Here is a 27,468-nt window from a genome sequence, read left to right on the forward strand (position 1 = left end):
ACGGCGGTGAGCGGCAGGAGCCGGAAAAGGTGAAAAGTGAGGGACGAGCTGTTGCTGCTGTTTCAGAAAGAGTGTGGGGAAGTTTGAAGAGAGCAGCAGCCGAGAGAGAGACGAGGACTCTGAGAGCCAGAGAGAGGGGAGGAGAAAGGGAGGGATAGAAAGAGGGAGGGAGAGGAGAGGGAGAAAGACAAGAAGAGAGGCACAGTGAGACGGACAGATGGAGGAGAAGCATGTAGCCGCAGAGAGGAGGAGGAGGAGGAGGAGGAGAAACAAAGCGTGTTGACTGAGGAAGTGTGCATGCCATGCGGACCATGTGCTCAGGTAGGTCCCGTGTATATCTGCTCTGATTCTCACCTTCACTGCCTCCTTCTCACAGCTTCTTTTCTATAATAACACAAGGTTGGACTGCTTTGTTGTTTCTCTGGAGGAGTTTGCTAGATTTGAGTCATATTTTTTTCACTTCAGTTTTTAAATGCCATGCAGCCTTAGTTTTTCTGAAATGATGATGAATCCTCGTGAGTGCAAGTTTTTGCTTTCTTTCTACATGTTGCATGATTTGCAAAAGAATGTGGAATTGTGCGTGTTAGAATGATGCCGCAGATGTAAGTCAAACAAGGAGATTTTTATTTCGATCTGGCTGTCTGTGCGTGCGCGCGCGTGTGTTTTGAGCTGTGATGGTCTGGTATACTGGTAGGATATTGGCAGGATTGAGGAATGTGTGAGACTTCGCCCCAGATCTCTTTGTTCCCTTTCTCTCTCATTTTCTTTCTCCTTTTTTTCCTCCACTGGTTTTGGACACACACACTCACGCACACACACGCAAACCAACTCTTGCGGAAAACCAGTTGAAACTTCCCACCGGCAGGAGAGAAATGCTTGGAATGTGATTATCACGTATTTGTGTTTATTTTATCACTGCGGGTCGCTTGCAAAGCAAAGGAGGAAACCAGATCAGGCGCGTGCCCGGCACTTAGCGTAAAACTGTGCGTGAGTGTGTCTGCACGTGCACAAGGCATTTGTGTGCTCGGTGGTGGTGATGGTGGGTGGGGAGGGAGGGAGTAGGGTGGTGGGAGGATAAAGAGTGAGAGCTATTTGGCAGTGCACGTGAGTGTGTGGGTGGTTGTGTGGGTGTCAGGGTGAGTGGGTGCAGAGCTCTCTTTGAGTGAGAGCACATGTGACTCGAAGTGTGTGTGGGTGTTAAGTGTGTGTGTGTGTGTGTGTAGAAAGGTGAACAGTGTGTGTGCAAAGGTAAGGTGATTGTGAGTTTCCGAGTCACCTTCGCACAAAGCGGAGGAGGGGAAAAGAAAGGAAAAAAACATTTCCAAAACCCCTGTCTTTCTTTATGTTGTATGCACATTTACGCACATGCACACGCACATGCAGTTCAGGCGCCTGTCAAACCCAGCGCATTCCTGAGCGCTCAAACACAGAGTCTGAATGGTGGGTTGAATGCGGGGAAATTCAGCTGAAACGTGAGGACAAAAGCCAGGGGGACATTTAAGAGGGTTCAACTCCGCAGAACCCTGGGAATCAGAGAGGAAACACACACATACATGCATGCGCGCTCACATTAACGCATGCCTGTGTGTACTGGATAACTGACTGTGCATACATCCTGACGTGCACACACGCATATGTACAGCTGCGGCTCCAACAGGCTGTTAGAGCCTGGAACAGAGGGGAATTCCCAGGGAGGAGACAGTGAAAACACTCTGCACCTCTGCCTTAATATACACAATGGGCCGCCTGGGAACCAACATACCAGTGCTGAAACACACTGGTGGAGGTGCTACCAGTGTGGTTCATCAGTTACTTCAAAGGTAAACTGGTGGCTCTTCCGGTGCACCTCTGGCTTGGATTTTAAAGGTAGCTGAGAAGGATTCTGACAGCGACTAAGTCTCAAAAAAATGACAAGGCGGCTCGGCTTTTTTGTAGGCTTCATGTGTGAAAGATCAACCAGGGCCGGACTGTCAAATAGGCTTGTAAAACAGCAAATGGTCTTGAGAGAAGATTATAGCGTTTCAGATAAAGCATTTTCACTGAAAAATTTCCCCCAGAGTGTCACTTTAAATCATAAGCGATGGAAAGAATGCACCATTTTACAACGTTTCCGATAATTCTATCACACATTTTCGTAGCCTTAAAAAAATCTAGCAGTTCAACCTATTGCACTGACATCACGAAACGCATGAAACACACCTTGCGAAAGTGTTTATCTCTGACTTCAAAGCCTTGTCGGTATCTCTTCCAGGGCTGCGATTTCATCAGCTGTTTGTCATCCATGTTTGGGTAGACAGAAAAAAGAGGTGGAGGGTAGGGTGGGATGACTGGAGTTCAGTGGACGTTACAGGTCAACTCCCCCCCTGCTGCCTCTTGATGTACTGCCGCACGTCTGCAGTACGTGTGACGTGTGGCGGCGAGGAAGAGGAGGGGTGGAGGGTCGCGGTTGTGTTGAATCAATATCGCTTGCTGTGATTCATATCAGTACTGATACAGGATAGAAACTCCCCCTCTCTCTCTGCTGAGAAACATGAAGGGGAAAGTATGGGATTGTCCCCAATCACTGCTGCCTTTGCATGTCCTGCAGTGGCAGTTTGACTTCCTCGCTTTTTTTCTAAATAATTCAATTCACCTTCAAATTTCTTCTGCTTATGATTTGCACCACGAAAATACAACAAGCCTCCAAATTAAGCTGATTTATGCCTTGAGTATTTCAGCAAAAGATGGCCACAACAGTCATTTTAAGAGTTTCAGCTTTAAACTCCAGTTGTGTTTGGGCTCATGAGCTATCTGTGACGAAAAGCCTGCCAATATCTCCATCATCTAAACCGAAGCTGCATTGTCATAGATTGTAAGTGCAAACCGTGGGGAGGTGACCTGTCCGGTAAAGGGTTAATTGATTTAGTCGTAAGGCTGACAGACAAAGTAAAAACAAAATATTTCTGGGAAGTTTGCATTGAAGAAAAACCCATCCCAAATACCAGAAACTGAGGTCATAACTATACTCGTAAGCAGATAAGAGAAAGAGTGGGCACAGTAATTTATTCAGGGAATTTCACAATATGAACCCACAGTCATCATGCTGGTAATATTGTCAGTGTGGTTTAGAGACCTCATACCTCCTCAGCCTGTGCCAGCGGAGGGAGCGAAGAAGCAACGAAAACATTTGTTAATTTCCCACATCGATGCTGCAGATCACTCTCAATGTCAAGCTGAGAGTGATGAGACAGTCTGCGAGAGCAGAAACAGAGGGGGAAGGAGCAGGTGAGCGATGACAGATCATCTCGCACATTTCACAGGAAATTTATACAAATGTTCATGCATAAATTTAGCCGAGCAGGTACAATCCCACTGCAGGTGTATTTCCCCAGAGACAGACAGGGACAGTTCTCAGGCGAGTTTTCTATTTTAGAATGTTTCACATTTGACTGAAACATGTAAGATTTTCTACTAAGTAGCCCAAAATTGTTGTAAACTAAATTAGGCGTTTTCTTCTGCTTTTTTTCTTATTTATTTGTGAAGTTAAGTGTTTTTTTCTCCAGCAATTCCGATTTGAAAATATGGCACAAGAGAAGGCAGAACTTGATCTTTAAATGTTTTTTCTTTTAATGATAATCCCAAACTATGACATTTCTAAAATTCATCATTGAAGCATTAACGCGTTTGTGAGGAGCGATTAGTACCTGGAGCGTTAACAGAAGGGTTCCCGGAAAATTTGCATTTCATGAATCCCCAATTAAATAGATGCTGATAATTTCCTCAGGTGGAAAGTAGAGGGATGAACTCTCTGACTGCCAGCTGATCGCTTTCGCCTGCTGGGATTAAAATAAAATTGTGCTCAGTTTGCAGGGATTAGTGCGCGTGTGTGTGTGTGTGTGTGTTTTTCACGAACACATTCAGGTTCTTGGGTTCCGCTTTGGGGACCCCTTTAAAGGACCATTTAACGTTTGCACATGTGCAATGTTTGCACAATCAGGGTGCACAGCAAAAGAAAAATATGGCATCTACTTTTGGCAAGAGCTGGAGATATACGCATTAAAGGCTGAAATTGCACCAGTAGATATCTGTTTTAAAAGTAAATGAAGATGATAAGATAAGATTTATCTGCTTTGAAAACTTAATCGACTTTTGTTTTTTCCTTTCTGGTTCTTGTGGCACAGGTCGTTCATTAGTGTCCGCGAACTTATTCTGTTACGATACAAAATAGACCCTTTTTCTTTGTTTTGTCGGATTTATACTTCTTTCTTACTCTGTTTAAATTCACTATTAATCTCTTTCATTGCCAGCTTTACTCCCCACATGCAGGTGTTTTTAGGTGTTGTCACCAACAGTGGCATCACTAACCAATTATTAGTCTGTCCGGGGGGACCGTCCCCGCAGCCTGAAGGGGGAGGCGGGGAGGTAATGGGGGATTTCTTGCGGACCGAGGTCGTCTATCGGCAGACACGGAGTACGAAGTCGCGGCCGACTGACTTGAGTTTTTTTTTCTTTCTTTTTTTTTTTAAAGAGGCTGGGGGGGTGGCGAACATCCACACTCGGGGCAGCGAAGTCAGTCAGTCAGTCAGTGGCATTTCCGAGCTATTCGTTGAAAAGCCCCGCAGATAAAACAGAATGAGGCAGAAAGGGGACTCTCACACGCATTGGATGACTAATAGAGCAGACTGTTACTGAGCCAGAGATTAATCGATCCTTCTCGTTTCCCCAAGCGTATATTTGCGGCTGTCCTCGCTCGCTGCGCGAACACTTTTTGTGCAGCTCCTCGGTGATGTGTCGGGTTTTTGCCTCTTGCGTGTTTTCGTGTGTGTGTATCGGATGGAGCGTGGAGGAAGGGCACTGCAAGTCGGGCTGTTTTTCTTCCAGCGTGCAACACAGAAGATTCCAGGTACAACCATTTAAAACAGATTTTTTTTTATTAGGTATTAATTAATTGCAGGCAGCTTCTTCTTTTTAATCCAAAACCAAATGTTATTTTAACAACATGAAAAAGTTGATCGCGCATGAGTTTATCTTGTAGTAACTGCGCGGTTCGGTGGTTTAATTTGATGCCTTAAATTTTGGAGCATTGTCTGGAAGCCTGTTGAACATGGCATTGCAGCAGTGTGTGGTCCTCTGGCTCCGGCAAGACCATTGTGCACTCTCCACGTTTGTGTGCGCGGAAACCCGTGCGTGCGCATGTGTGTGAGAGGGAGAGTGTGATGGGGGGAGGAGGAGGTATGCGAGTCGGGCTGGAGGAAATTCTTGTGTTTTTGGAATGCGTTTACCCCGGGGGAGACCTCGTGACTGCGGGACAGACACGGGGAGCGCAGATATGCATGAAGAGGGGCGGCCAACACACTGAGTGACTGACTGACCTGTTGTGACTGCAGAGGCTTTCTAAGAAAACAGCGAATTGTGTGTCGCTGGTTCCGGCATCACGCCAACAAATAAATAATGGGAGATGCGCCACTGACGTTGAATCAGATCGATTTCATGATAAACTCTGAACATGTTTGCTGATTTTTAATGAGTATTTTTTCTCTCTCAGAGGATTATAATTAAAACCATGCTTTTTCACTTTTAGATACAGTGGAGCTGCATCCAACAGGGGGCAGTTGTGACACATGTAGCTGGAAGTTGGGTCTCTTTTTTAGTTGGTTTGTTTTGACAAATGTACAATATTTTTGCTAAACTTTGTGTTAGTCGTGCATAAAAGCACATTAAACACGTTTCTTTAAAATACACACAGTTCAATGACTCCCCAGATATCCAGGCACTTTTGCTCTCTACCAGCAGATATATCTTCTGACAATCATCAAATGTGGAGACACATAGTTTTCACTGGTGATTCATTTTTAACTTTGAGCAGTCATGTGCAGCGGGGCTTGACTGTCTCATGATGCTCCTTCACCTTCGTGTTGTGTATGATCAGGGCAGAGATCAGAGTAGAGCTTTGAATTTCTGGAAATATGGTCAATAAATCTAAATTTCATCCTTCAGAGCATGGTGGGGTTGGAAATATTGGACAGACAGAGCTTTATACTGCAAGTGTTCAATCCTGCGCAGTGGCTGTTTATAATCTTAAAGTTGTCCGCCACACAGTATTTTGGAGCTGAAACTTGGGCAGAAGTTTGTGCATGGATTTTCTTTTTTTAATGGACAGACTGGGGTTAGGATCCCAGTCGGTATTGGACAGAGCACAATGTTTCTGGAACAGCGCTGAGCACTAGAAGGAGAAGGACTGCTAAAAGCTCGCCCACACACAAATGTGAGATATTCTAATGAGCAATCTGGCCCTTCTAAATATTATTCAGGCATCCTGCGATGTGTTACATTGTGCAAGTCCATCTTTTTCTTGTACGTTTAATTTTATTATTAAGAGTCTGTAAAGGTGTCAGTGATAAGATGTGATGTGAGTGATTCACTCTTCTGCCACCTGTTTTTCACAGCTTTAACTCTACGTGATGCACATCAGTGAAAAAGCAGCGCTGACTGGTGATGGAGGCCTCCTGTCCTGCTGGTAAGATTCACATACTATCTGTTATTTGCACGGATGCAGAAATATTTGAAATGCATTTATCAAATGGAAAAGTTGACCCAGGCAGAAGGATTCAGGGTCAGTTAGTGCTTTTGATTAAATTCACAGATTAAATGCACTTTACACTAGAGAGTCACTTAGTTTTAGATGAAAATTTACATCATTCCAGACCTCATCACTTCATCAGTGTCCTTTCATTCGATCAAAATCCTCCTCTGTAGCTATGATTTATAAATAACTGCAACCTACTGAACTCTGCTGTGCTAAAAGGTCTTTACTTACAGTAGCCAACAGCACGTCTACATGAAACATTTTAGTGTATTTAATGTAAACCCAGAAAGAAAAAAAACCTGGCAACACGATTCAAACACACACACATACAGCATGTCCAGCCCACACACTCCCACTGTTTCCCCTGCCTCTGCTCCCTTCAGATGTAAGGCACATGACATCATTAAAGAGGTGCTCTAAAAATCAATGTGGGTACCGCGTGTGCGTAGGCAGAATGTGTGTTGTGTGTGTGTTTTTTGTTACTGTGTGGGTGAAGGGAATGAAAGCCAAAGCTCCGGAGCCGTGGGCCCGTGCTGGCTATGTGTGTGTGCCCAGCCGGAGGCTCTGGTCCCGGGCTGCGCTGCCTCCCACGCTGGGGTACGGCTGGGGCTGAGTGGGAGGGTGGAGTGGGAGGGAAGTGTGGGTTGAGCTGTGAGTCAGCCCTGAGACCGCTGAGGGAAGCAACTCGCAGCGAGAGTCCTCTCCCTGCCAGCATTCTAAGAAACTTTATTATGAGGATTGTATACATCCCGGAGAAGTAACGGCTGAGAATTACAGACAGGAGAGACAGAGGTGAATGTGCTTATTCCTGCTAAGATCACAGAGGTGGTTAGATGGAGGACATCAGATTGTTTGTGTAACCCCCTGTGTTCTTGTGATGTGCCTTCTTAATGATTTAAATCTAAACCGAATATCTTGGTGGCAGCTCTGTATAGCGCCGGCTCGGCCTCATTTTCATGCACTTGTGAGACAGATGGCGATATCAGACATGGCCCCATCTGCTGGAACCGCTTGCTCTTTCTCACTCTGTCTGCGCTCTGAAAGAAAGAGCTGAGAAAACAGAGCTCCATGCTGCATGTCCATTTAATCTTCTGTGAATGACATGCTCACATTCCACACTTGCACATGCACATACATATGCATAGTCCATTAGTCATAAGCAATGAGAAGTGTTCGTCATTGGCAAGTTTGCCAGATTAATAAACATGTTTCCTTTCATGGAGCCTCAACAAGCTGGGCTTTTGGGGAGTTATTTACTGCAAAAAATTGTCTTAATTTTCTCAGTTAACTGTGCTGGTAGAGGTAAGAGAAGCTAAATTTGATCTGGAATTTCTCTGTAGATGTACTGGAGAATGATTTACTTCTGGAAACTATAGAACTGAGGTTAGACAGCTTGTGTTGAAGAAAATCTCTTCTGTCAGGATTTTTGAATCTTGACTGAGGATGCTGACACTCAAATATCTTCTATATATTTAGAATATAAATATTCAATGAATCCAATAGCGATACTTTTTTTCTTCATAGTAAAAAAACACTAATCTGTATGTTTTTCGTGATTAATTGTGCCACCAAGGAGAGGTGTTTTGGCAAGATTATGCAAAAATAATTTCATGCAACTTTTTGTAGTTGGAGAAGGAAGAACCCATAATATTTCAGTCTGAGTTGGGATCACTTTTGTTAAAAATGGCGAAAGACGTAGCATCTGAATGTTCTTATTTGGTCTATTAAACATCAAAACACTGCAAACTTTTGAGCATGAAAACTGACTGCACAGATTTATCAGATTTTATTTTTGTGATGAACTAGTCTTTCAGCTGCAGTTTAGAGCATAATCAAAGTTGTCAGTTAATATTTGGGAATTTCTTCAGTTTACCACGTTTGAAGAAAGGTTGAAGCAGGTGTAACTGCTGGCCTCAGTAAGTAAAAGTGACTGATTTCTCTCTAAAGATCAGTATCAGTCTAACTGCCTTTCTTCAGATTAATCATGACACACACATCTGAAGTTATTTTAGTTCCATTTGAGCAGGTTTCTAAAGGGCTATCAGTGACGCAGTCAGCTCAGCAGCAGAGTTTCTGGGCTGGACCGGTTGTTCTGATAATGGAAGGTGGTTCTTCAGGAAGCCCAGAGGGAGTCCACCAGTCTGGCGGCGTAGTAGCTGCGAGTAGGCCGAGGGGACCGGCACAGGGGTGTGGAGCAGCAGTAGATGGGGGCGTAGGTGGGAAATGCTGGGGAGGGGGACACTGGCGTGTGGACAAGTGAAAAGGAAGGCGCACGAGGAACGGGAGGGAAGGTTGGGGAAGTGAGAGCAGGAAAGGCTGGTCGGAGCAGCGGGGGAGAGTGGAATGTTTCACAAGAAGCCTCATCCGCACTGTAGCGTCAGGCTGAGGGCGTCTGCTGTCGCTGCTCAGACAGCCACCAGCCAGCGGGGGAGCTCATGTGTGACACAGTCATCCTCACACACATTCTCCACTGTGTGACCCTTCACCGCCTTGGCAGGGCTCACAGCTTTTATATCCTGCAAGTGGTCCAGTCAGCAGCAGAGTCACTGCCTTCACACAGCCCACGTTGTGTGGCTATGGAAGAGAGGGAGCGTCTCGCTGTTTGACACCTCTGAAGGGAAGAGGAAGAGGAAAGGGGGAGGACAGAGAGGAAACCAGCAGTGGTGGGGAGGGGTGGGGAGAGATGGGGATGATACACCAGTGGGCTGCTTTAAAGGAGTCACAATACTCCCATGCATTTTCTAACAAGCTGCACATGTATGCATCTGTATGTCATGTGTCTGAACATCAGCTGTTTTTTGTTTTGTAAAAAAATGCAAAATTAAAATGAATGTTAGTGTCATTAAAACACTCAATTTAGGGATAACTGAGTTATTAAATCCTTGATATTATTGATGATATTATTAATCGTCTAAGAGTTAAATAAACAGCCTGTGCAAAAAAAAATTACTGAAGTACTTTTTCATTTTTGTTTCAAAGGAAAGTTGTAATTTTTTTAACTCACTTATTTAACTGCATGTACATGCACAGCAATGATTTAATATTACCCCGATTAAGACTTTAGTCTGAATAACACACCACCATGTAAACAGCATGTTCTGATCATTTTAACACCAGTAATCTAATGATTTAGAGTATCCAATAATATGATTAGGTTCTGTGGAATAATCTTATATTCTGGCATTTTGCATGTTTTAAATAATCATTGATTAGACCTTACCAATGGCCTTTTGAAGAAAGAAAAAAAATCCCCTGAAGCCTTAGAAGTCCTATTTTCAAACAGCATTTGGATTTGTGCATTTACGGGTGACATATTCTGCCCTTTTCAAACAATTTTCTGAGAGCTTATTGAGATTTATAAGACAGGCTTTGGGTCAAAATAATCATTTGGTTTAAGCACAGTGGCCCTTCTCTGACCCCTGTTTTAACAACTCTCTGAGAACAGCCAGTTTGCAGGGGCGGAGAAGGAGTAACTGCTCATACTCACGCCGCCCACATCCCCCAGTCGTTAGCTACTCAGCAGCTAACAATAATGTTAATCTTTCAAAAAGTAAGTGCAATAACTCCTTAGATGTTGGTTTATGTCATCATTACCTAAGAGTTTGCGACTGCTAAACAACAAAAAATAAAATAATGAAATAAATAGATACATTTAATTGTTAAACTTGAGAAAAACCCTATTTTTACTTTCAACGTTTATATGAAAACTGGAGAACATTGTGATTTATAAGCTGTTACCCAATTGGACTGACTTTAAATTTGTTAAACCACTCCCTTATAACTTCAGGTTTCAAGATGGCGATAGTCAAAACACTAAACTTGAGACTTAGAAATGTAAGTCCACAAATCAGTAGATGACATCACTGCAGGCATGCACATTCTTTAGATTTCAATGATAGTTTGTGTTTGAGGGGAAATGCCACTTACACCCAGTTGCAGATGTCAATTAAAGTTCATTATGAGCTGCCTTTCAAGTTACTGTTTACTGTTCAAATCAGAAAAAGCTGCTGCAAGAGCCAGAGAGAAACAAACAGTACAGATTGGATCAAATGATCAAAAACTGCCATGTCACTACAGTTAATAGTACGTTTTAAAAGTTTTGGATGGTTCCAGACTGCACTGTGCATTCCAAACTCACAGATAAGCACATTTCACCCCTTACTTGTATAGTTTTATTTTAGTGAAGCATGTACGGACTGACTGACTGAATGAAGAGCCTGGATAGTATCAAAACTGTCAACAAACAGCACAAAAAAGTTAAAATTGTGGCAACATTTACAGATTTCTCTTTCTTTTTATAGGTATAACATTATCATAACTGAATGGCTGAGATAATGGTCAAAAATAGCTGTAACAAACAGAAATGATCCTTTAATTCTTTAAGTGTTACTTATAGCACTGTTATGGAAGCTATTGCCTAATATAGCTTAACCCCATAACCAGCCATTGCGTCACAATAGAGGCATTTGTTTGTGACGTAATTAGAGACGCTTGCATAAGTAATGGAAAATTCAAGCATTTACCAAAATGCATCACAACTTCAGCTGATATGTATGTTTGTGTGACTTGAGAGGTGTTGAGGTATCTCTGTGTGTCATTAAACTTGTGGGTTATCACAGGGTAATGACAGCGTGCGCACGCACACACACATACGCACGTCACCGCAGGGCAGTGGAGAGCCATGCAGAACAAGCAGAGTGGATCGAGATAAGACGTAGAGTCATGCCTCTCCAGCGTGACCGTGACATCACAGTTGTATCTGTGTGTGTGCACCGCCTCCCAGTGCTGCAAACAGACTAACCTAATATAGTCCGTGTAGAACATGCACACACACATACACACACACACACAAAAGGGAGTGTGGCAGAGTGGGGTCTGGCAAGCATACTTCTATTTGCTGGCCTTGGTTGGCTACAAGTGTGTTTCCTCTGAGATGTGTGTGTGATTTTAGTGAATGAAATGACGTCACTGTTACGTCTGTTCTTGTCCATCATGAGCTTGAGTTTAGCAGAGACAAGCATATGTATGACAGAGTCTCTCGCTGCCTTTGTGTGTTTTCTGTAAATAAAACTGCAGGTCTAACCCAGTGGAAATGTCTGAAAAAAATTTGGTTTGGAGTATCTGGAACTCTGACAAAGATGCATCAGTCTTGTCATGATAAACCATTGTTTCAGTTAAATCAGGGACGCCAAACTCCAGTCCTCGAGGGCCGCTGTCCTATGGGTTTTAGACGTTTCCCTGCTTCAACGCACCTGATTCAGATTAAATGGATCTTTTCAAAAGATTGTTACATTCTGCATCTGAATCAGGTGTGTTGAATTGAGTTGAATTAAGTTAAATTAACCAGAAACCTCAAACATACCTTGAAAAAAAGAAGAACATATACATCGTGCTTAACAGACTACATAAAAACACAACCACCTGGGTTTGAAAAGATATTTCAGTAAGAGCCTCAGATTTAGCGGCATCATTAGTTGGGTTATTAACTATTACTACTACTATCGCTCCAAAGAGGCAGACTCTATGGAAGAATGGTGGAGAGGTGGAGCTGATTTAAAGGGTCACTCCAATCCCCCAAAACAGGTTAATGTGAACAGAAGTTTAAAGTCATGACAGAAAAAGGAGCTTTTTGTACTTTTGTCTATCTGTGATTTTTAGACCAAAGCAGTCATAGACATTTGAAAAATACCTTCTGAAAAAGCCCAGAATATGTTTCCTTTTAAGACGTCTTAACAATTCAAGTCCACTAACTGCAGGTCACCAGATTTGAGGACAAACATGCTTATATCTATAAAATTGATTAATTAATGAATTTAGAGCTATTGAAAACACCTTGTAGCAGCCTAGAAATGCTGCATTGTCTGGTAGAGCTTTCCCATTTTGCACTGTTGTTTAGCAATGTTTTTTGGACATTGAGAATCAGCTGCTTGCCGTGTGCAGCTCAACTTTAATTTAGAAAAACAAATAGACAGAAAAAAAATGACCCGCCCAGATTCACTGAACTCAGAGCAACCAGTTCTGCAGGTGAGATCCTGTAATTGCACTGATTAACAAACAGTGACACTGGCCTCAGTACTCGAACAGCAGCAGCACAAATTAGCATAAAGTCATAAACAAGTTTCAATGTTCAAGATCTGCTCTTTGGCCAAGATTTAAAAACAAAAATCAGGTTTGCTTTAATAGATAAATTCCTATTTTCAAATGATTCCTGTTAAGATTTCACTTTTCAATGACACCACACATAAATGAAAAAGTCATTAAAACCTGAGAGACGAGCTGTTATAGTGGCCTACTGCTCACCCCAGTGTTATCTGTGAACAATTATTATTCCAGAGAATGTCGGCATGTAAATATAAACCCACCTTATGTCACTGCCTTGTCATCAATTTGGAACATCTCATTAAGAGAAAATGCAAGTGGAAATATGAAGCTACATCTGCACAATTAATGGTGCATCAATTTAAACAAAACATACAGAACATACAGAAATAAAATGACAAACAAACATGATGAGCTACAGACAGCTTTGACTCCTTCTAGTTAAGAGATAACAGGTTGTTTTGGATTTTTTTTTCTCCATTCTGTTGAGAGTGATGAGGCTCAGCAGTTGATATCTTCTGATGAAATATTCTGTCATTCCAAACAAATTTACATGAGTGGAGAATCGCTTCCTCTTACCAAGCACTATTCCCTCCCAGTGGTGCCTCCTCCTCACCGCAGTTATCAAAGCAATGTCAGATGCAGCATAATTTATGCACTTCTGCGCTCTGAATGGAAAACTCCCATATAAACATACACAACAGGGCCAGTTAATTATTAACAGGAACTTTAATGGCAAAATCTGGGCCTGCTTTTTGTAAAAAAAAAAAATTTAAGTCTTAGATCTTTTAGACATTTCCTCAGGCTGAGGACAAATCTGCTATAACTGCATTTTACTGCGCTATGACGTTTTAAAACCTCCCTCAACAATATTATGGAAACTTACTGTTGAAACTAACTGCTCGTCTCTCTGTTGTCCGTCCTAGTGTCTCTCTCCATTTCTTTGATCATGTTTACTTGGGTTGAACTAATAAAACTGCAGCTCAGCTAAGACAATGGGTGGTTGCGAAAGATTTAAAACATGCATACGGCTCTGACGTGACTCTTTAAATACTCTCAATTTCACATCCTGCTGTGAAATTGGCAAATAAGTATTGGTGGTATCTGAAAAATACACACCCTCCATATCATTTAAGGATTTCTCCTGAACTCTCCTTCTGTCCTCACCTCTTTCCAGCTGTTTGAATTCTTTAACTTTATCTCTGTCTTTTGTCTGTGTGTCACTAGTGACTGGTCAGCCATTAAACTGCCTCTCGAACCGACCCAGAATTCCCAGGCTGCTGGCCTGCCTTAGTTCACACCTTTTTGTCCACAGGAATCTCTGGAATCCCCAGCTTCCTTTCCACTGCAATCTCCATTGTGTGTGTGTGTGTGTGTGTGTATATGTGACAACATGAAGGAAAGGTCTCCGCCTGTGTCGTGCATGTGTGTTGAAACACATCTCCGCCCTTGTATCCACCCAGAGAAAGCGAGCAGGCGGTGCTCAATTTGTGCCCACAATAGACTGAGTCACATTCTAAAATGGCAAACCTCTTAGTTACTGTGAAACTTTACTTTTAAGAACAAACTTTAGTGCTCATCTTTAATGTAAAACTGAGGCTCTTGCGATGTGAGGATGTAAATTTCAAATTTCAGCTGCGCAAATACCAATAAGAATTATATTTACAAGTGAATTCAGACAAAAATCGAACGGCATCCTTCTTTTTTTACGGAAAACTGTCTGTATGATTTGAAAGTTGAGGTTTAATTCTCTAAAATCCTCGAAAAGAAGATTAAATATCAGGTCCCCAGTGATTCATTGTCCCTGGCATGCAGAGATTTAAGTGATTTAATGCAGTCTTATAATTAATTGCAACCCAAACTGTAATCACACCACCCTGCACAATAATGCCAGAAATACATCTAATTTCATTCTGAAGAACTTCATTTTTTACAGAGAGATTTAGAAAGATTTTTAAGATATAATTATGAATAATCTGTGAAAATTGTGTTGAAAGTGTCAAGAATTGCTTTGTTTCTACACAATTTATTCTGATTGTCTGAAACTTCTTTTTAATATAAACAGTTGATAAATGTATTTTTTTTTTTTTTTTTACAGAATAAATTTTATCAAACGTGGATGAGAAAATAACTAAGTAAAATAAATTCTTGGATATTCAGCAGGATTCTAATTTAGCATTTTTGTAAATATGAAACCTTTGACTAAATTTAACTTTTAATTTTAGATGAAAATGAGTCTTTCCTGGCAAGAATTATATTGTAGATACTCTATGTCAATTCTGCAATGGAAAGTATTGTGGATATCTGTAGCAAAAGTGATTGTGGATATCTGAAATTAATGTTTTGGTTAGAAGCAATTGAATCACAGATATTTGTAATTCACAAGCAGTCACCAACTGCTACTTAAACCTTTAAAGGATTTGTCGCCATCTACGTTAAAAACTGTAGATAACTTGAAATACATTTTCTACTGTTAAAAGATGTTCTTTTTAGGATGTTAGGGATATCTAAGTGGTAATTAAAGATAAGAGTTTCACAACAAAAACAAAGGAGACGTGAGAAGAGCACACAAAAAGCCTCTCAGTGACTCAGGTTTGTCAGCAGGTCTGGAGTCAGTTAACTGCTGTAGTCGTGACTCATCAAACCCGTTACTGTGGCTCAGCGGGACTGGTTGAAACCCTTTCAATCACCGTGATTCACTCACGCCCACTCACTCTCCACACTTGGCAAATTCAGTTATATACGTTGATCCTTTGATGTTAAAGCGGCTGAGATCCACTGTCATTTAATACAATGTAAACATGATTAATGCGGTGAGAATAAGTGTAAATAGTGAAATAAGTGTAGATAAACAGAAAAATAAGGATGATTGCTTTTATCTGCATCAGGTTTGCCCCACTTGCTTAGAAATTGTAAATTTCTACTTCCGAGACTTATTTCTGCATAAAAACAAGATCAGTCAACAGAAAGACGACTATTTTTATGTTCCAAACACAAGCGATGAGAGGGGTGCAGGGTTCATGAACTCTATACTGAGGTAAGAATCCGTTTCTGAAATGTAATTCAAATTTAGCTCTTTTGAATTTAATATCAGTAAACAATCTAATCAGAGAGGTGAGAGTCAATCCTCTAACTTTTCATAAGACTCACAAAAACATTCCATAACAAGTTGGATCTTTTTTGGGGGGCGCTAATGGCCTTTATTTTAAAGTTGGAAAGGAGGCAGAGAGATTGAGGGAAGACATGCAGCTATGAGCTTCAGGCCAGGACTCGAACCCGGGTCGGCTGAGTCGAGGAACTATAGCCTTTGTACATAGCGTGCCAGCTGAACCAGCTGAGCAATATGGTATCCAAAGTTGGATCAATACAGCAGGTTGGTAAAGGTTGTCTTTACCTTAGAGATACCTCTCAGGGTTTACGATGCAGAACAGAAATATGCATATGTGGGTCAAATGTTGCTTAATCTGGCTCGTTACATGACTCACTGAAGCTATTTAAACAACTGTGAATAAAATCTGACAAGGGCAGCAGTCACGCTAAACTAAAACTCTTATTTGTGCACCACAATATGTGTAACGTAGCATGGGTGCAGCATGTCCTTCAGTGAGTCACATGACCCCTGTGAGTAACAAACCAGCTATGCAATTCCTTAACTTAGAGACTCCCATTGAAAACCAGGGCAGGGAGGAGAATGGAAGGGGCGGGGCAGGGTGGGACTGCTCATAGGTGTGGCTAGCTGGCATGGCAAATAATAGAAATGGGGTAAATCGCAGGATGTAGGTGAGAACTGGGATCCAACAAGGACAAGGGCAACATGAGGTCAAGACATTTAGGGGACAACAGATGATGGTGGTGTCATCGTCTTCCAGTGGTTTGTGAACTCAGGTACTTTCTTTTAAGAAGCTGTGGTTGTTGTGAGTTTATTTGCTTATTTAAGGACCTGTTCGGTCTTGAAAACTCTGGTACTTTCTCTTTGTGGTTTCCATGTAATCTATGAAGCAGCTGAGACATGATGCACATGAAATATTTGTTTATGTGGGTGAGGCTGGAAATTGTAAAGACCCCTCTTCCTCCTTATTCAGTTCCCTTTTCTACAGACGCCCCAAATCTCTGGCAGGGGAGTTTCCTGCTTTTGAAGACCCCGGGCAAACACACAAACACATATACACACACATACATGCAGCAAGAGACTGAGAGGCTGCCCTTACTTCTCTCCTCCTCCCTCTCCCCCTCCCTCTTCCCTCCTCTCTTTTTTTCTGAATGGATGTCCTCTCCCTAACCTCAATTGAGGGCTGTGTAACAGGACACTGCCCTCTGCAGCGGTAGGCTCAGCCCCCTCTAACAAACTTGATATAAGAGAGAGCAGCAGCGGACCTGCGAGTGTGTGTGAGAGTCGGACAGTGTCAGTTATTGGGGGGGCAGGGGTGTTGAGGGAGAGTGAAGGGTGAGAGGAAGAGAAAGAGGAGAGGGAGACCGCTGTGAAACATGTGATAGCGCAGCTTTGGCGGGGGCTTGTAGGGAGTTTAACGGCTGTGGTGTCTCCAGAGCTCTGGGAAAGCACCTTTAGCCCAGAGGGAAGGGAGCCTCACAAACTGTCTGTATGTGTATGTGTGTGTGTGAGAAAGTGTGTGTATGTGTGATAGAGAGACAGAGAGCTGGTTATGTAGTGCGCTGCTGTCACTTTAAGCCTGTTACTGATTACACTCAGAAGAATGCAACGGGAGGAGGAAAAGAGAAAAGAGATGAGGATGAAATCTTTTAGGGAGTTAAAGCGAGTTTTGTGCGACTTGCCGTCACAGTTGCAGATAGTGACGTGGGTGAGAAGTTGTTACCCAATAGCGTCTCTCCCTTGTCTCTCTTTGCTGGACTAAGCAAAGTTAAAGTGAAGGGGAAGCCGGATTCCCTTCTTGAAGCTGGGACAGAGCAAAGGACACCCAGAAGAAGAGGAAAGAGAAACCAGATAGGAAGATGTTGGATGAGGAGGAGGGGGGTTCCCTCATTCCAAACCCAGCGCCGGGAGGAAACGCTCACCCAGACGGGTAAGTAAAAAAAGAGGGAAAAAAGGCAAGAAAGGGAAAAGACTCTCAGAAAGCTGAGCCGCTGCTGTTGTTGATGGATATCATATGTTACAAGTTAAGGTTAAGAAACTGCTCCCAGATTCTTAATAGGCTGAGAGGAAGAACAGCAGGCTCTTGGTCCCGTTCTGTAGACTGTCAGCAAACTCTGATAGAGACTAAAAGCTGTGAAAAACAGCGGAAATGCCTGAATAAGCTCTGAGTTATGTGACTGCTTCGCATTTTTGAAGCTGGTGAATGATCACCTCCAGCTTGTCACAGCCTGAAGTCTCATTTGTGGCGGAATGAGCGTCACCTCACAATGTGCTCACATTACAGAAGAGCTGATTCACTCTTCCAGTCTGCCTCACGCAGGATTAGATGGAAGCACAGTGTATGGTGTGTTCCTTTGTCAGTACTTTGGCCTTTTTTGATAATGTCCGGACGCTTATGTCGTGTGACTAAAAAACATCTTTGTGGCTAATAGGCTATTTTTTCACACAGAAGAATTACTTCCTCTCTCTGTTAGTCAGTTTCCTCCTCCCCTCCTTTTCATTTGACACAGATAGCACAGTCCACTTCGTCTGCTCGGCAGCAGAGGGCATGAATGAAATGAGCACGTGGGTGGGGATACAATGTCATACAGCGTGGATGGTGTTACTTCTTTATGAATGGACACTGCAGGCAGCTGATGCGATTGGCTGCAGGGAGAGTGACGACTGATGATCCGGTACTCGATGTTTAGATCCGTCCACTGACTCTCCTACTTACCACCTCTTAAAACCTTGCTGCATATCTTTTTGTATTGCCGTGTGTGAGACAGAGTCTTTAAGGAGTTGTGTGAATCAGAGCTAGTGGTTCTGGATGACATGTGTTTGCCTGAGAGAGGCTTAGTCACCAGCTGAGCAGTTGTGTGTGTGTGTCTTTTAAAGTGGTGGCTTTCTGCCCAGCTGTTGTTCTTCACATTATCTCCTCCTCTCTCTGACTAAGAGTATGCTCTCACTGGCCATGGCTCTTACTTGTCATGTAAGAAAACAGGTCTTTTCTGGAGTCACTAACTAGAGTAATTGGTGTGTGTGTGTGGGGTCATAAAGAGACCACCATAATCATTCAAATGCTTGCCAGTAGCCCAGCCTACAGCCACACATGCATGCACGCCCTGCTCTGTGTCTTTGTTTTACTGCAACACAATGACAGCCACTCCTTGAGCTCCACCAAAGATTACTACAGTCCCCATTTCTCTCCCAGAGCTCTCTCAGGGCCGGTGCTCCAGCGTGGCTCCACATTAATAGTTTATGGTTCCAGGAGGTGTGATAGAAGAGAGAAGATTAAGAGAGAAAGTTAGGAGTGGCGATAAGCAATTGTCAAGTCCAAGCGCAAGGATCCGTGAGCACTTATCTGGACAGCGTTTCCGGTGTGAGGGCGTGATAGCGGGAAGATTGGCGGTGAGATGCATCACAGGTATCTTGATGAAAAAGATTAAATTCCCCGGCGGAGCGCAGCGTGGAATCTGCCCTTTGTCTTATCACTCAGCCTACATAGTGAACCATGCCCTGTTCTACTTGGCAGGAAGTAATTCAGCAGGACTACCATGTTCCTACAGCTTCCAGAGCAGTAATCATTACCGTGAACTTTTTTAAATGTACTTGCATATATCTGTGAGAAATATGTTTTCACAGATTTTGAATTTGTTAAGCTGAAACTCAGCCAGATATGATTATAAAAGTTAAATACAAAGCAATGACAAGTTTCCGGTCTATCTGCTATATGTATACATATAGTATACATGTTAGACATATGATAAAGTGGATGACTTGCCTAAAGAAGTGGGGCCAAGAGGTTCCCCTGCTGCACCCTCCTCCGTCCTTGATCTTTACAAAATGCTGAATACATGTTTTGATCTTTCCCATCGAAGGTAAAAAAAAATAAAAAAAAGCAGCCAAACATCAAGCAAACCCACGGCGAGAATATTCAAGAGAAAGTTTGTTGGCAAATATGTGACAAAGGAGCAGCTGAAGTGCTGCTGTGAGCTGAAATCTTTAAACCATTTAAATCGTTAAATCAGAAGAAATGTGCACGTCCTGTTTCTTTTGTCGTGTCTACACTTGTTAGAACATCTCACGCGTCATTTCAACACATTTTGAGCTTCACACGTCATTCCGCATTATCCATTGTGAAACACTAAAGAACTTATCGTATTTTAGCGATAACACCACATGACAGTCAGATTGCAGCGTTTTTTAGGTATAAAATGATTTTGCAAGTTACCGTTTGTTTACAAAATATTTTTTGAAATTGGCTCTGGCTTCAATTTAGTGGCGGCTGTTTATTAAAAGAAAAACTGTTTTGCACTGATAGATTACGGTTAGTGTTCAGGGTGAATAGGTCCAGAATTACAAAGCAGCTGGTTAATGTACTTTGATTACTATTGTCACAAGTTACTATTTTAAATAAGCAATCAATTTCTGATAACATTTTACTGTATTTACCTAAAAAAAACTAGGAAGAAAGGAAATTAAATAAAGAATAAAGAATAATAAAAAAAGAAGGAAAGTACGAAGGATATGGTTAAACGAAGGAAAGGAGAAAAAGGGAGAAGGAAACCAGAAGAAAGGCAGGAGACAAAGTTGGGAAAAGGAAGGAAAATTTAAGGAAGAAAAGAAAGAAATAGAAATAAACAAGGATATAGCTAGAATATGCAACGCTCAGTCAGAGGACAGAATCTTATATTCTTATATTATATAGTATATATGGATAGTTGTTACTAATGAAACAGCAGATCAAATATAGTACCATGCTGAAACAAAAAATAGTCGTTTGTCTCTGTGTGGCCCTGTGATGTACTGAAGACCTGTCCAGGGTGCACCCTGCCTCTCACCCAATTGGTCCGCAGATCTAGACGTTGCAGTTTTACCATAAAGGTTCAAAATTGGTACATCAGATGCATCTTTGTCAGTCTATTCACTGCAAAGATGCAGCTTACAAATCGATTTGTCAACATGTTACAGTTCATTGCGTGTTCCTACCTGATGACATCCACTTTCAATGTCCCACCAGTTTTCATTTGGCCACAAACATCTACATGGCAGAAGGGATCGTTAATTCAAATCTCGTTCTGCACAACTTCTTTAAAGATTGTTATACTTTTCCTTTATTTTCTACAGGGCTGTCACCTGTGAGTAGTTAGGGTTTGAATTAAATACATGTTTAGAAGATTGACTTTCTTAAACATTTTACTATACATACGATTTTCATCTTGTCATGTGGATGCTGACTTGCAGGAAACACCAACTTCGGGATTTATTGCTGTCTCACAGTTAACAGCCATGGATTGGGAAATAAGTAGGTTTTGGAGATGTGAAGAAACAGATTACATGTTTTCTGGTGAGACGTGGCTGAAACTTAAGCTGTAGATGACAGACAAGCCTTTTCTGCATTGTTAAGTTTAATTTACTGAGCTGGTTTTTGCTGATATGTAGTGAAACAAGCATCAAGCAGGTGAAGATGTTGCCTGGCTTCTGGACCGTCACCTTGTCCTGACAAAGCAACATGGTGCAATTTTCCCACTTTGATGGTGAATCCATTTAGTTTTTTATCATACCAATGGTAGAGTAACTGCTTTTGAACAACAAAAGCCAGTTTCACCCATTCAGACACACACATATGCAGTGCTTCTTATTCTATACATTGAGCATGTTTATCTCTCATTTACACACTGATGACACATCAAAATGCAGTATTTTATCCACCAACTTTTTAACATTTGAACTGGAGAAGCAGGAGATCGAGTCGTCACCCTTCCAATTGTATGAGTGGAGCAGGGATGTGTGGAAGACAAGAGAAAGTCAATGTTCAGGGTTATAAGCCAGGAATCTATTTAGGTCACCTATCATGTCTCACAGAGTCCAGTTATGGCAGATATACATGATTCAGGGAGTTGGGAAAGGTTGAAGGCACCGGTGGCACAGTTCAGTCTGAACCGCTGGCTGGTGTCAGGCAGGAAGACATTGTGACATACCATAGTTCTTCAGACACTCACAGTTATGCAACTAAAACTGGGTTAAGAACAATCTTAACTATGACTTGACTCATTCACTCTTCTCTTTCCCCACTTTCCTTTTCACATGACTCGTCTTTGTTTATACAGCAACAGTTCACTCACACAAAACTGTCGTTCACAGGCAGATCGTCGAGCTAAAAGCTTAGTGGCATGAGTTCAACGTCACAGGAGTAAATGTGGTGTGTGTGCAAGCTCAACAGAAGAAGCTCGCTAGAGCCTTTATGTGTGTGCATGCATTTTGTGTACTGTGTGTGCGTTATTTTGTGTGTATGTGTACTTAACAACACTGGTTCCAACGGTGTACAAACCACACACACCTGGTCTGTTTCCTCCTGTGCTCAAATATGGGCAGAGCTTCCCCTACCTGGGCCCCACTCTGAATTCCAATAAGTGTTAGAGTGTGTGTACGTGTGTGCATGTGCGTGCCCGTGTGTGTGCGAGGAAGAGGTTGTAGAGGCGGATGCACGTCATGGAAAACCAGGATCAATGGGCAAGGCCCGCAAAGCTGCGTTTTTAAGGTGTTCCTTTTGTTTTCCATAGGTAATCAGTTAACACAATGACTCAACCTGGCGGAATATTCAAAGTGGTTGCTGCGGGTGGACATCAATAAGAAACTGTGGTTATTACACAAGTTGAATCCAAGACTCAAGCAAGAAGAACGAAATCCCCGTGGATCAACTGGGTTATTAAATAAAGAGTCAAGCTCTTGATTAGTGTTAGTTTAACCGGCAACAACATTAAACCATTCTGGTATCATCTCTACTGAAATCTACAAATATAAACGTGCCTCTGACTTATCTTCCTTAAGTCATTCTGAGCTTTTTTATCAATGAGTGTGTTAGTATTTTGGGTGGAGGCGGTTAAGATATCAGTCGTTAGGTTGTAGCTCTCTCAAACAGAGCTCACATTATAACGTTCTAGCCTCCGCGCTGCCTTGTGTCGAGACTAATGAAGCAGATTTATAGCCGTGTTTGCCAGGGTGCAGCTCTAGTTCTCCGTAAACCCTGTGACCCAACAAAGGCGAAATGCCCTTTCGCTGACTTTAGAGAAAGGGACACCTTTCATCCTTCTATCCCTTTTCTAAGTGATTTTTCCCCTCTTCCTACGCCTCCTTTCTTTGCTCTCTGCACATTTGCCAGGCCTTCATAAAGCAGCTTGAGGAGGGAGTTAGCTTTCCTTGGTCATCTCGCCAACTCTTTCCCATCAGTCCAGCCCCCCTGGAAGAGCCGGCAGACATCCTTCTCCTCTTCTAGGCCCAGAGATGGGATGCAGACTGGATGTGCAAAGCTGGGGCTCCCTCTGGAGAAGCCCTGTGGGTGTCTAGTCTTTAGACCTGGTTACAGTAATCACATCCACTGAGAGCCACCAAGCAGCACCCAAAGGAACCATTTGGGATTGCTTTACATGTAGAGCCTGGCTCGTCTGCCCAGCTTATAATAAGGACAGAAAACGAGAGGGGGAGAATGTGACTTCAACTGGCTCTCTGGCAGAGAACAAATGCTGGATCGCAGGGGAATGTTCTGGGACAGGGAAGGACTTTGGAGAGCAGACAGAGGTGGCAGCAAACACCAGCTTCCATAACCTCTGTGTCTACATAATCTGAACTGTTGGCTCCCTCTTTTTCGCTGGAATCTTTTACTCACACATCTCAACCATTTAGACTCATAGACTGGGCTCTGTTTGAACCCGTGGAGCTCAGAATTGATATCTGATTGGCTGCCAGCCTCATGGACTAACCGCTTAATTGGTCTGTCTCATCTTGCAGATGAGGCATCCCTTTTGTTCACTTTCACGTAATGAAAAATGCTGTGAACGTGGATGACTACGCAAAGTAAAAATGAATGGATTTTGACTGAAAATGGGAGTATTTTTGAAAGGAATATGTTTATTTAACTGTCTGAAAGTTCCTGGTAAAAAAAACACTGACCGCCAGAGCAGAGAGATATAAATCATCTTGCATAGAGCACTAAAAGAGAAGAGGATATATGTCTGAATTGCTAAACTCAAATCATCACCTTGACTGATTTTAGTATCTAATTTTCTTTATTCGAATTCAGATTTTGGTGCTTCTGATAAAAAGCTCTTAACTGGAGCACCAAGAAACTTTTAAAGATGGAATCGTTAACAAACTATACTCTCACACACAGTGAGAAAGGGAATGCATCCACACCCAGCTCACACATCCTACACACCCACCCACACACGCATGCCCACACATATTTGAGCAACAAAAAGCACATACACACAACCAATGAACCAATGTTGCTCGCAGCAGAAGTGCAACTTATGTTCGGCTCAAACACATACACACGCACTTATACAGTGGTTGGTCACCCCCTACTTTGAGGCTAAAGCAGGGTAATTATTCAGTTCCTCTTTGCCTCACTGAGAGTGTGTGTCTGCTGTATATGCACACACAGTTGTCATTTTGTGAATGCGTTTCTCATGTGTGTGTGAATGGGGATGTGGTCAGGCCCAGTCATCTTCTAGGCAGCTAAGAGGAAACCCACATCAACTGCCATACACCACACTCTAGGAATAGAAGTGCCCAGTGCAAGCAGGAATGGAATGGCACGCCTGGCCTCACCCCTCCTCACCCATCTCAGCGCTTACCCCTTCCTCAACGAGTGCACCCTCTCCTCCCATTTTGTGCTGCTCCGTCTGTCACTACTAACTGTTATCCTACAAAACACGTGCTTCCTTTGTGGTGCCGATAGCCACTGAGCTTAGCTAGTTTTGATGATTGCAACACACTATTCCACTGCGCAAATCTTCACCTGCGAGTTTATAAATATCTGTTGTTGGAAACCCTGGTTATGCATGAGACACTTTCAGTTCTCTTGTTGTCTGTCTGGCTCTGACTCTGACCTTGTCTCAGCAATCAACGGCTTCAGTTTCAATGGAAAAAAAAAGGTTTGTGTACATTTGACCTCTGCGTTGCGGCACCAGCAGCATCACCAAAGTATGGAAAAATGACAGATAAGACACAGAAAACCTTATCACGTTATCTTCAGGTCTGTGAGCTTACTCGGGCTCACCAGTCTGGACCTGCTAATACCACACTTGTACTTATAAAGCTGATGACAACCTCATTTTTTTCACAGAATGTTCTCTATATCTGGTTCAGTTTGTGATGCAATATAGCGGTTGTGACAAAAGTTAAGTATTTCTCTGTCCTGTACAGGTTGGCCACTTCCGCAGAGACTTCTCCAGAAATACAGTTGAACAGCCATGTGACCCACAGTCATTTTTGAAAAAATGTATTTCCCTCAACAAAGAACAGAACCTCAGGTGACATCCTTTTGTCACTATTAGTATCACTTGTTTAAAGCTTCAGAGGTGGGGGGAGGGAGGGCACACATAATATCACAGATGTTTCTAAAGTGGAGTGAAAAAAGACAAATTATGCAACCCAGAGCAGTGTGGCACAGTTGAAACTACTTCTTTCCTTTGTCATCATCAATGTTTTCTGCAGTGCAGAAACACAGAAAACTGAAACACAGCTAGAGGCAGCATGAATGGTGACAGAATGCTGGAATGCGATGAGGGAGGAGGGAGAAGCCAGCACATTTCCCTTAATAAAATTAAATTGGAGTCAAGTGACCATCAGGTGGTTGTCAAAGTATGTTGGATCAATATGGTCATGAGGCCTCAGGTATGCAGAAAGAAGGAGACATCAGCTATGATGTCCTCCCTCTTTCCACATTTTCTATCTCCTGTCCTCTCCTCTCGTTTTCCATCACCTGTGTCTACTTTATCAGGACCGACTTAGTGCTCCCAATATGTGTCAGGCTCAGTGCTGGAGCCAGGATGGTGGTGGCCTCTGCCTGCCATGCCTCAGGGCTAATGGGAAAGAATGACAGGAATCTGCAACTGATAATGCCAGGCTTGGAGATGTTCGTCAGCAGATAATCTCCCATATCCTTCCCCTCCCTCAGGCTCCTCTGCTTTCTGCTTGATCTCGTCCCTTCAGTTAGCTGCTACGCCCATTCTCACCTCATGATTTTGCACAACACATTTTCCTCATTTTATGCCTTTTTGTGTTTATAATGGAACCGTTTGCTCTTTCCTCAGATGGTGTCTTCGGAAGTGGGTCGTCCTCCCAAACAGGCGTGACTGAAACACCCCTTTACGGCTGTTGTCAGTTGCTCAGTAGGCAGTGTAGATCCTGTGTAGCAATCAGCAGCTACATCTGGCTACTGGGTCTCTGACGGCTCTGCCTGCATCCCGGTAGAGCATGCCCGTTGCTTCTCCTTTATTGGCTGGTGGCGCATTCCAATCCCATCATTTGCTGCGGTGTCAGAGGGGCTCCATCCTGTGACCCGACACACAGGATGTTCTCTGTGTCACAACTCCACAAGGGGCCCTTGTCAAGGCTTTTTGTGTTTTTTTTCCTCCACTCCTTCCTCTTCTGCCATTCTTCTTTTGATTCTCACAGTTTTAGCCACTCGCTGCTTGATTCTCTTTGTATTAAAAATACTTGGTTTAAAAGGGTTTTGCCAAAGGTAAAGTGCCTCAATGCATGTGTGAAAAGCCTTTTCGGAGAGACCTTTGCTTTGTCCTGAACCTGGCATACAATGTAGATTTCTGTGTGGTTCAATTCTACAGCTACATTGTCTGCTGGGTTTCTGGCTAGCAATATAAGCAGCTGTTACATAACTCACAAGTGCTCAAAAAGGTAAGTATTCATCTACTTTGTCAATGTGCCTTAAATGTATGACCCTGACAGTTCAATAAAAATAAAGAATATATTTCAAATTAATAATACTGAATGACTCCTGCTATTGCTTGTGTGACTGAATATCATTTGAGGGGAGAAAGAAATCTCAGAATCTGCAGAATCTAAATTGATTCACTGTTGCCTCTGTGTCCCAGGAGTTAACCCTTAGCAAGAAATGCCATGAAATATTCTAGTAAGTCAGCACAAAGCTGGCTTGTTGTCTGTCAGGAGGTTGTCAGACTGCTGTCAGACTGGCTCCTTATTAGTGAGACAGCACTGTCTTCCCTGCAGTCAACACACACACACACCACGGATTATACTAAAACTTTACACAATGCCTCCAGAAGACATCCTGCATCCCTACCTATGTATGCAGCTGTGAGAGTCACACACTAACATTTCAGTCAAAGCCCCAAAACAACTTCAACATCTCTAAGTTTGCTTTTCTTCTCCAAGCATTTGAGGAAAACTCAAAAACAAATGTTTACGACATTTAAACTGTAAATTTGTCTCTGATTTTCTGATGGAAACCTCTTAAGAAATTCTCCTTTTCGCACACACTGAGTAGAAAAAAACTGCAGCAATCCGTCTTTGTGAACACATGTTAAAGCACTGAACCAGTTGCAGCTCTGCAGTAACACTGAAGACAGGCAAAAATTAAAATGACTGAAAAAGAGGCTGAGAAGAGAGACTATTTAAAGATGATATATCTATTAATCCATAACGAAAACAGAATAAAGAGAAATATAGAATAGATATTTGTATATGTGCCTGACAAAATCCAGTTCAGCTAGATGTAAGAGCACTATTATCAGGCTTATGAGCAAAAATTGTCAACTGTTCAAACACAAATCAGAACCTGAGAAAATCACTTAGCTGTGGATCAATGGATCAAGAAAAAGCTAAGAGGACGAGGACGACAATAAAGAAGGGAAAATCCAAAGAGACCCAAACCAGAGACAGGTCGCTG

General features: G+C 42.5%; 1 long non-coding RNA gene across 1 annotated transcript; it reads left to right on the forward strand.

Annotated features, from left to right (window-relative positions):
- LOC140319646 (uncharacterized) lies at nucleotides 1-26,536 on the forward strand. The gene is made up of 3 exons (XR_011917970.1): nucleotides 1-321; nucleotides 6,426-6,496; nucleotides 25,853-26,536. It is a non-coding gene; the product is annotated as an uncharacterized lncRNA (long non-coding RNA).
- Nucleotides 26,537-27,468: the final 932 nt, after the last annotated feature.

Source organism: Leuresthes tenuis, unplaced genomic scaffold (assembly GCF_036924035.1).
Source record: "Leuresthes tenuis unplaced genomic scaffold, fLeuTen1.0.hap1 SCAF_12, whole genome shotgun sequence".
Taxonomy (NCBI): domain Eukaryota; kingdom Metazoa; phylum Chordata; class Actinopteri; order Atheriniformes; family Atherinopsidae; genus Leuresthes; species Leuresthes tenuis.